Below are 11,592 nucleotides of genomic sequence, written 5' to 3'. Positions count from 1 at the left end.
GGTTCATGCATGACAATCTGACCACATAAGACAGGTGTTAAGTATTTAGATGAAATGCATGTCATTCTAATTCAGCATTTTATCATTGTAATAATTATTTTCATTTCAGTGAGCAGCACATCATGAGTTGAGCACCGACCTTGTACATATTCCATCACCTCCTCCCGTATTTCTCTCTTAGTTTCTGTCCGTCTCTTCTTAATTTCACTCACCCCTTCTTCCACCTCCTCTAATTTTTCCTTTACCTCCTTCATCTCCCTGTGCGCCCTGGTGTTGGGCTAGCGGCTAGGGTGTCAGCTTAGGATCCTAGGATCCTGGGTTCGAATCCCGGTCGATCGCTGAATTAACGCCAGGGGGGTTGACTCAGCCTGTCATCCTTCCGAGGTCGGCTAATTGAGTACCAGTTCACTGGTAATTCCCTGTTTGTCGTTAAAGGCGGCAAAAAGGGTTGGCGTCAGGAAGGGCATCCGGCCGTAAAACATTGCTTCAAAAAGGGGACCGAAAAACAACAACAACCACGGTTCCCGAAAAAGGCCAACCCCCGCTTGCGGGGAAAAATGGCCTCTAAAGGTGGTTATTTATATATATTATAAAGTCACAAAATATCAAAAAGAATTATATTGAAAAAAACCCCCAAAGGTCTCTTGCACAAAAGTGTTATTTCATAAACAAGATTTATTACTAACGAAAATCGAAATTTTTCAAGTATTCGAGGTGATTAGTTGGTTGGTCATTAGTTGGTCATTAGTTGGGCATTAGCACATTAGTTGGTCTTGTGCGTTATTACCTCCGCCACCAAAGGTGGATGGAGGTTATGTTTGGACCCGTCTGCCTGTCTGACTGTTTGTCCGTTTGTTTGTCCGTTTGTTTGTGAACAAGATATCTCAACAAGTTGTGGACGGATTCGAACGAAATTTGGCAGAGAATTTGGGTGTCTGACAAGGACGATTCGATTCGATTTTGGTGAAGATCTGAATATGGATTGGCATATGAGAATTATTTAAATTTTTAAGTGATTCTTCACCATTGGGAGATCGGGCCAAAAACGATACATAGCAAGATATCTCAAAAAGTTATGGATGGATTTGGACGAAACATTCTGGACAGGTTGTGTGTGTGACAAGGAAGAAACGATTCAAATTTGGTGAAGATCCGGATCTGGATCGAGCTAGCAAATTTTTAAAGTAATTCTTCACCATTGAGTGATATGGCCAACCAGGCGGAGGTATGCTCTCTAGTACAACAACAACAACATGCATTTTAAGGCCATTTTCCCTGCTAGAGCGGGGGTTAGCCTTGCGGTCCCCATGACAATCTTCTCCATTTTGCCCTATTTTCTGCATCTCTCCTTGTTAACCCCCTTGCCCACATTTCTTCTTCCACCATCTTTAGCCAAGTCTTTCTCGGTCTTCCCCGTCCTCTACTTCCTTCTACATTAATTTCCATCACTCTTCTCAACCAGTCACTTTGATCCTTCCTCAACACATGACCAAACCATCTCAACCTGTTCCTCTTCACAGCATCAATCACAGGCAATATTCCCATCATCTTTCGCAATTCATCATTTGTCTTCCTCTCTCTCAACGATACTCCGCACATCCATCGAACCATTCGCATTTCCACCCTTTCCAGCCTTCGTTGCTGCTCTACGTTCATTACCCATGTCTCGCTCCCATAAATCATAACACTTCTCACACATGCAGCATACACCTTTCCCTTCAGCTTCAGCGACACTCTCCTCCTTATCAGCACGCCACTCAGTTCCCGAAACTTCTTCCATGCACATCTCACTCGAGCAACCGTTGCCGAGTCTGATCCACCTTCTCCATTCAGCATGTCTCCGAGGTAGCAAAATGTTTTCACACCTTCCAGCTTCACGCCGTCTCCAAGATCCAACTCAACATTTCCTCCATCTGCAGCTCCCTCTGTGCACACCTTACATTTGAATGTAGCTGCCACACTGGTAAATGACCCTCTCAGACCACTACATTTTTGATGAACCCACTCAGCGCACATAGTACATTGAATGGAGTTCACTCCGACACCCTTCCTGCACACAGCACACGGCCACTTCCTAGTTCTTTCCACTTCACCACATGCTTTACCACTTGCCATCACCTTCGTCTTTCCGATATTCACCTTCAGACCTTTTGTCTCAATACATTCCTTCCACTTGTTCATCTTTTCCTTCAGTCCATCCATACTTTCCGCAATCAACACCAGATCATCTGCATACAACAACTCCCACGGTAAACCCTCCTTTACGTTCTGAGCCAGCACCTCCATCACAGCTACAAATAGTAGTGGACTTAGTACCGACCCCTGATGCACTCCCACCTTCACCTCAAACTCACCACTGTTCCCGTCCTTCGTCCTTACAGCTGTGCGCGCTCTTTTGTACATTGCCATCACTACTCTGATCAACCATTCCTCCACTCCTAACTTCCTCAATGCCCATGTCAATACTTTGCGTGGAACCCTATCGAATGCTTTCTCCAGATGAACAAACCCAAAAGCAACTTCTTCCTCTTCTCCATGTACTTCTCCTGCAACTGCCTCACAATGAAAAGCGCATCTGTCATTCCTCTTCCTGGCATAAATCCAAACTGCATTTCGTCGATCTTCACTTTCTTCCTTATCCTCCTCTCCAACACCCTTTCCAATACCTTCATTCCATGCTCCAATAACTTTATCGCTCGGTACGAGCCACACTCCAGAGGGTCACCTTTCCCCTTGTATAGAGGGACGAGGGTACTCAGTTCCCAAACCACTGGAATGCGGCCTTCTTTCACCACCAGATTACAGATCTCTGTCATTCTCTTCACACCCCAACTTCCTGCTGCCTTCAACATATCTCCCACAACTCCCGTCGGCCCTCCCGCTTTTCCACTCTTCATTGCTTTTATCGCTTCCTCAATTTCCTTCTCAGTTAACTTCTCTGCCGGTCCTAAAACTGGGTTACTCTCTGTGTTGCCATCCCATTCATTCTCTGTATTCAACAGCATTTCCATATATCTTTTCCATCTTCCTTTAATACCATCTGGGTCGACAACGATTTGTCCCACTTCATCCTTCAAGCAACTCACCCCCATCACATCACACCTCTCTTTCGCTATGTGCTTTGCAATCCTGAATACTGCTTTCTGACCCTCTTCCGAATCCAAGCGTTCTCCGAACATTTTCCTACATGCCTCCTGCGCCTTTGCTACCTCTTTCTTTGCAGCCTTCCTGGCTGCCTTATAACTTTCATGCTCTGCTGTTTCTGCTCCCGTACCCTTCGCCTTCTGCCACTCCTTGAACTTCCTCCTCTTCTCGTCAATCCTCTTTCCAACTTCATCATCCCACCACCATGTTTCCGAGTGCCTCGGTGGTCATTTTGTCCATCCACATATCTCACCAATGGCTCCCAACAGACTAGCTTTCATTGACATCCAACCACTTTCAAGCTCAACCACATCATCCTCTACCCTACTCAGCCTCTCTTTTAATGCCTCCCTTACTGTCACCTCTTTCAACCTCCACACCTTCATTCTTGGTTGGTACTTCACCCGCCGAGCTCTCCTCGCACCTTTCACCCTTATGTCGCAGACAACCAAGTGGTGCTGTGAAACAACCTCCTCCCCCGGGATCACCTTTGTGTCCCGGAGGTGCCCCCTATCTCACCTACGCACCATCAGGTAGTCAACGGTTGTCGTCGACCCACCTGACGTGTATGTAACAAGCTTATTATCCTCTTTCTGGAACTGAGTATTACAAATCAGCTCCATCAGCAAACTCCAAAATCCTTTCACCTTCTCCATTTCTCACACCATATCCGTAACCCCCATGAACTCCCTCAAAACCATCCATACTCCTTCCCACATGTCCATTCAGGTCTCCTCCCACCACAACAACTTCCTCATCTTTCACGTTTTCCATCAGCTTCTCTATCGCACACCAGAACTTGTCCTTCTCTTCATTGCTTCGACCAACCTGCGGAGCATATCCCGAGATGACGTTCACCAAGAGCTTTCCAATCATCATTTTCACCATCATCAACCTATCACTCACTCTAGTCACACTCACCACACTGTCTACAAACTCCTCAGAAAACAGGACACCAACGCCATGCACGCCCTCCGGGCACCCTTGCCGCACAAACTTGTATTTCTGTCCCTGCCTACCCTTCACCATTCTCACACCACTTCCCTTCCATCTCGAATCTTGCACACAACATATGTCCACTCTTCTTCTGACCAATACTTCCACCAATTCTCCTGATCTCCCTGTCATTGTCCCTACATTCCATGTCCCAAACCTCAGAAACCGATCTCCACTTCGGGCTGAACCCTGCCAATATGTACTTGTAATTGTCATGGTTATCTTTTTGAGGCAATGTTTTTATGGCCGGATGCCCTTCCTGACGCCAACCCTCTTAGTCGTCTCTTACAACACGCAGGGATACGGTGTACCTATTCTAACCAGGGTACACACCGGGAAACATTTAAAACATGGAAATTCGGGGGGGGGGGAGGAGGGGCGGCGTCAGCATCACGGCTGCGGTTTAAACATATTCCAACAATATCCAAACAGAACCATGAAAACCATGAAAAATAATCTGGGAAAAGTCTCCAAGCGAGAACGTGGATTTGAGAAAGGAGCAAAGGCGGAAGAAAAACGAGATAAAGGGGGCGGGGCACAAGTCGAGACGAGGAGGAGAGCGAACAAGCACGTGTCCGGGAGGAGAGAAAGAATCAATATAGAATTCTTTGTCTCGGGAGGTGAGGTGAGGGGGAGAAAACAAAATAAAAGAAACAAGCAATACAGCGAAGGAAATAACCCAAACCGAAAAAACACCGACGGGGGGAGGGAAGCCCTAAGTTACCAGGCCGCGCACGAGGTACGACCCAGAAAACGATTAACTACACACAAGTTTGTACGAATTACAAACCAATACCAACCAGAAACACACAATAACACGTACACAGCAAAATAACCAGTGGAAATTTGACAAAGACAAGAATGGGAAAACACTCAAACTTCGATGCCGTGGAGAGCTCGAAGTACGCTTCACTCGCCCGAGGAACCGGAAGTCGGAAAACCTCGAGTGAGTGCTGTTATAGTTCTGTCTGTTTGTCTGTTTGTCAATCACCTACAGGTCACAATTTTAAACTGGTCTTTATCAAACCTCATCAAATGGTGGAGTTGGTCATAAGGACGAAGCCTATTGATTCTGAGGTCAAAAGGTCAACATAGGCCAAAGGTAGAATTTCAACAACTTATGGTAGAATTTCCAAAATCCTCACAAGGACACTTTCGATATATACACCACAGCAAGGTGTGGTTAATCACGGAAAATTGGACAAAAATACAACCAGCAACACAGGGATGAAAATATAAAAGAACCACAGGACAGATCTGATCTGGAAAACTTAGCTTTGATGAATTGGAATGAGGTACTAGAGGTGTTGTGTTGTTTGAAAGTGATGCGTGATAAGCACTAAAGTGGCTTAAAACCTGGATAAAAGGGCCATATTACTCGGTGAGAGGATGATCCCTTCTCCAGGAAAGTATTACCACCAAGACATTCCGAGATCCGATACACTTCCGTTGAGGTATTACATTGGGTCTCTACATCAAATGTGTTCCAGGTTTACTTCACACATACAGACACAGACAAACAACCTTTATTAAGGAGTAAAACATCGATGTACTTTTATATGAATCGCAAGGACATCAGTGGACAATGGACAAACATATTGTTATGGGATTCAAACCCAGGTTCACCTTCATCTTGAGCTTGGGGGTTCAGATGGGAACACCAGTAACAGGTTGCAAGGAATGAATCTTTAATAAATCTTGTCGATGCAATATTTTAAACAAGAAATGTGTCGTGCATAGCACGATACTTGCGTAATCCCTAAATTAAGTTCCTGACCTTTTGCCTATTTGACCTTTTGGCCTATGTTGACCTCAAAATAATTGTTGGTTGAATTCAGTGATCTGATATGCAAATCCTCTTCAAATTTCAGGTCAATCAGATGACAATAGAGGATTTTTAAAATTCCACCTTAAGTTGTTGACATTTGGCCTATGTTGACCTTTTGGCCTATGCTGACCTCAAATATAATTGGTTGTTGAATTCAGTGATGTGATATGCAAATCCACTTCAAATTTCAAGTCAATCAGATGAAAATTGAGGATTCTGGAAATTCCACCTTAAGTTGTTGACCTTTGGCCTATGTTGACTTTTTTTATCACTGATAGCGTGATGGGAATACACATTTCTACTGAAGTGCTGTGTTGCTTCAAATTCTCTTCTAAAGGAGCTTCCTTGCTCACCAAAACGGAATTTTCAGGTAAGAAAAGTTTATTTGATGATTAATATATTAGTGTCAAGGGTCCTCAAATGGTGGACCTAGGTCCAAATTCAGACCACATGCATCATCTGTTTGGACCACAAGCTAACCAAAACGCCACACCTCCCCCCCCCCCCCCCCCCTTCCCCAAATACCGGTACACCACCCCCATTAAAAGGCCTCTGGTGTTTATCCATACAAACCAACTTGATAAATGATAAACACCAGAAGGGATAAATGCAAGAGGTGATTTGTGTTTAGATTTAGGTCATTTAGCAAGGAAATCCAATGCAGGAGGAGGCTATTCGACCCAACTTGCCTTCCGTTAGAAAGCAGGTTGCTACGCTTGCCGAGCAGCTTACTTGATTCAAAACGCTCAAACAAGCACTCCAATGCAACAGAGTGCTCGGCACCACTTAACAACATGGTGGCCTCCATGTAAACAATGCTATCATGGTACTCATGCAAATGCTGTTCGGGCTGTCATTTCAGTTTTACTCCATCTTCTTGTGACAACTTCCCTAAACAAATTTATTGTGTTATCAGTGGCTACAGAATACGAGTAAGACGAAGAGAAAGATAAATACATGGGGAGTCAGAAGGAGGAGCCCCCCATCAAGCTTATATATGGAACTACCACTGTGTGTTTTAGAGGGTGGGGGACATGTTTGTAGATCTTTTTAGAGTTGGGATGAAAAGTAGAAGTAACAATAAAGGTATGAATGCACATTTACATCTGGTTTTTGTGCGCAATAATAAACTTTGGCAACAAGAAAAAGCTCAAAATTAAAAGTGCTCCGTTATATTAGTTCAATTACTCCAAAGGTCTGATTAAATGCTCAGAATGCACCACAGCAAAGAGCATCTAAAATCAACTTCCAAAAAAATTGAAGGGGATAGTCCTCCCAAATGTCCTGGGGAATATTTGGTTGAATTTTAAAGGTGGGGCAAATATGGTGAAATTCAATGTGAATATAATGTGATTCATTGTGTCATTAGCAAATAGCAACTTTCAAAATGACGTAATCCACCCCCAGAATGCTCAGCATGTATGCACAGAAACCCTGAGCAACAATGGTAATCGGAGCAGGGAACGTATATAGTGTGTCCCAGATAATGATTGTTACCTAAAACAGCTCACCAAGCTTCTAAAATAAGCCGGAAATATTTGGAAAAGTACATGAGATAAAGGGGTGTGCATCTGCACAACAAAGGAATTGGAGAACATTCTGATCAACCAACCCAAAAGGTTGATATTTTACAGCCCGTACTGCCAATAACTCCCAACGATGTGCGTCCATGCAAGGCCAGTGGACAGGCTGTGGACCGGTATGTTCTATGCGACCTCCCCAATCATCCTCGTCAGTGAGTGGACTTTGAACCAACATTGAGGCAAGCTTCACAGAGGGAGACTGGTTTGGGTGCTTCTTAACACTGATTGGAAGCATAACAGCAGTGCAAGCTCCGCCCCCTGTCAATCATTTTCGTATTGTACATGAGTAAAATGAGTAATTTTTTTATTTTGTCCCTCACCCTTCGACGAGGTTGAAGACGGGGACATTAAAATGAGGTCTTATGGGTCTTTTCTCTCAAGCATGTAAAAAGACATTAAAATGAGTTCCGTCCCACTGACCAATCGTCCGTCTACGTACTTTTGCATATGCGATATTTCAAAAACCGTTTAACATTTACCTTTCATATTGCGGATATCTATTCCTTGTGACATTATCTCAACCTGATTCGATCTCGGCAGTGATTGGCTAAATTATGTTACCATGGCAACCATTTCGGCAACTCTGATTGTGTATGTGATATTTCAAAAACCGTTTAACATTTACCTTTCATATTGTGGATATCTATTCCTTGTGACATTATCTCAACCTGATTCGATCTCGGCAGTGATTGGCTAAATTATGTTACCATGGCAACCATTTCGGCAACTCTGATTGTGTATGTGATATTTCAAAAACCGTTTAACATTTACCTTTCATATTGCGGATATCTATTCCTTGTGACATTATCTCAACCTGATTCGATCTCGGCAGTGATTGGCTAAATTATGTTACCATGGCAACCATTTCGGCAACTCTGATTGTGTATGTGATATTTCAAAAACCGTTTAACATTTACCTTTCATATTGCGGATATCTATTCCTTGTGACATTATCTCAACCTGATTCGATCACGGCGGTGATTGGCTACATTTTGTTACCATGGCAACCATTTCGGTAACTCTGTGTATGTGATATTTAAAAAACCGTTTAACATTTACCTTTCATATTGCGGATATCTATTCCTTGTGACATTATCTCAACCTGATTCGATCTCGGCAATGATTGGCTAAATTATGTTACCATGGCAACCATTTCGGTAACTCTGATTGTGTATGTGATATTTCAAAAATCGTTTAACATTTACCTTTCATATTGCGGATATCTATTATTTGTGACATTATCTCAACCTGATTCGATCACGGCGGTGATTGGCTAAATTTTGTTACCATGGCAACCATTTCGGTAACTCTGTGTATGTGATATTTAAAAAACCGTTTAACATTTACCTTTCATATTGCGGATTTCTATTCCTTGTGACATTATCTCAACCTGATTCGATCACGGCGGTGATTGGCTGAATTATGTTGCCATGGCAACCATTGCCTCATACCACTTAAAAGGCAGGGGACCAAGAGTATCATGTCCTTGTTCTATTGAAAATATGGTCAACCAATCGCATGACTGTCGAACCATTATTAACCAATCAAACTACGTGTTAAATGTAATCTTTTTTTTAGTAGTGGATTCTGGGACACCAGGTAGATGATAACAACTTACTCATTACACATGCACAAGCTCCTTCTTCTATGAGCCTCGATTACTGTAGAAATGAAAGCCAGCCAGGGTGACCTCGCGGCCATGTAAAATGATGTGGTGCTGACGGACACCTTGCTCATTGATCCGCTATTCCGATCCCTTGGCATTGATCCTGAAAGTGATCGCAATGACCACGATTGGTGCGTCATTTCCATCACATCGAGCCCACCAGTAATTAATTAAATCGATTTTATTCGCGTTTTTAAACCGGTGAATTATTTATATAATTAATGATGCAAATACAGAATGTGTATCGTGACGTTATGGGGATTGCTTATTATGGAGTCAAACAATATGTCGGCCTATATACAGACGTACATACATATACGTGCACGTTTTCTGGGGATAACATCGCCGCGAATAAATCACGTCCCTCATGAATACAGTGCTGGCACAAAGACGTCGGAATCTCACCGAGCCTACGCAGACATCTCGCAGGTATCGGCGCAATTGACGCCGACCTTTACATCCCCGGATCTTCTTGGCCGACCCGATATGTCCTCTCGGAAAACGCGCAGCGAACGTTAGGGTCGTGATGAGGAGGTACGGGGCGGCCCCTGACAAAGGAGCGCACTGTGTGTGCAGGCTCGCCCAGCCGAGCACAGGGTAGTGACGTCATGCCCTCGAGAGGACCGTCCCACCCATCCCCGGTCCTCTCGGTAGCTCCGACTGCCGAGCGCGCATGCTGGCGCTGAGAGCGCAAGATGGCCGCGAGAGGCGAGGAAGACGGGCGGCGGTCGTTGCGATGCAGGGCACGCCATTCGAGGAACGACAAGCAGCACGGCTCTCTCACACCGAGCATGTTCCCGTGTTTTCATACACAAACACTATTATGCTGATGGAGTCATTTATTCCCTCAAAATAAGGCGAGATGTTCGCGCCAATTTTGACATGAAGTCACCTGCGGACTAAATTCCGAAATTGTGTTCAGAACGCACACACACTTGGTTTTAACTCTTAGATGCAAGCGTCATAAATCCTAAATAAAACGCAGCCATTGGGCCTGAGGCCCAACGGATGTATTCGTGTTTTTTTTTGTTTTTTTTTAGATTTTTTTTCTTTCATATCCTTTTTCAATCCAGGTCGATGCTCATGGATGTGTATTTGCTCAGAAAATGTGAATCATTGATCCTAATAGTTAGAAGAATCCCATACAAGTAATGAATCTTTTCCTTTTTTTTTGCAAAAAAAAAAATTTTGGTCTTGGTTTTTGAACCTTTTTTTCTCTAAAAAGTTGAGGCTCATGGAGGTGTATTTGCTCAAAAAATATGATTCACTAATCCTTTTATTTAGAATGTATATGTCCACAAGTGTGAAAAATCCTACACCTATGCAGCCATTGGGCGTCAGAGGCCCCACAAATGTATTCGTGTAAAGTTTTTAAATTTTCATATTTTTGTCACTGAATTATTTGTAACCAAGTTATAGGAGCATATAATGAGGCTCATATCAAGAAACTAATGAAATAACATCATAGTACAACAACATTTTTGCGGGGCCCCTAAGGCCCCAGGCCTGCATTCGTGTCGGATTTCGGGTTATAAGTGAAGAATGAAGATTTTCCCACGAGCCTGAATGAATTTTTTTTTTTTTTATGTCACTGAATTTTGTGTAACAATATGAAAGTCGGTGAAAATGAGGCTCATTCCAAAAAAAAAATAGTACAACCGTTTTTGCAACAAAAAAACCTTGTAGGCCTCCGAGGCCCAATCACTGCATCCAAGGGTTAAACACACGGTGAACGAACACGGCTCGGACTGACGATGACATTTATTGGTTGTGTTGATGTAAAACCATCGCACTTGGTGACGTAATCATGGTTGGAGAGCGTCCGCTCCGAGTCTGGGATGTACTCGGTGGTTCAAACCCCGGCTGAGTCCGTACAGTAGGTGCATGCGTCCCTGCTTGATGCTCAGCATTTGAAAAGGACAGAGCACGGACAAACAACAATACGGACAAACAACAATATGAAGGCAACGATAATTAACGACCCAGTTTAACCCTTGCCAAGAAACTGCTTCACAAAATGTAGAGGATGGTTCATCAAAATCAAAACATCCACAACAATGGTCCTCAGATACAAATTTGCAAAGGCAATCCAGATTTTAAAATCTCAAAATGCAAAACCAATCCTCGTCCACTTTGTAACTTTGTATTCAAACTAAATTTGACAAAAACAACAGCGACAAAAAAAATGTACATTTTATTAATCAGTGTTCTCCATCTACTCATAACAGAGGTATTTTGAAAATTGGATACCAAAAGCTCATATACTAAAAAAAAAAAAACGTTATGCCCTGGACACACACACACACACACACACACACACACACACACACACACACACACACACACACACACACACACACACACACACACACACA

At 43.3% G+C, this 11,592-nt stretch overlaps 1 protein-coding gene across 2 annotated transcripts in view; it reads right to left on the bottom strand.

Moving 5' to 3' along the window:
- Positions 1 to 9,783, bottom strand: part of LOC137421092 (uncharacterized) — a 64,633-nt gene extending 54,850 nt beyond the window's left edge. For both annotated transcript variants that reach the window (XM_068106803.2, XM_068106804.2), the window contains exon 1: positions 9,623 to 9,783. The gene's annotated coding sequence lies outside the window, so the exon portion shown is untranslated. The remainder of the gene's footprint in view (positions 1 to 9,622) is intronic.
- Between the last annotated feature and the right edge of the window lie 1,809 nt (positions 9,784 to 11,592).

Source organism: Myxine glutinosa, chromosome 2 (assembly GCF_964187855.1).
Source record: "Myxine glutinosa chromosome 2, kmMyxGlut1.1, whole genome shotgun sequence".
NCBI classification, from domain to species: Eukaryota; Metazoa; Chordata; class Myxini; order Myxiniformes; family Myxinidae; genus Myxine; species Myxine glutinosa.
The sequence above is the reverse complement of the archived record's forward strand: the minus strand, read 5'-3'. Positions and strand labels throughout refer to the sequence as shown.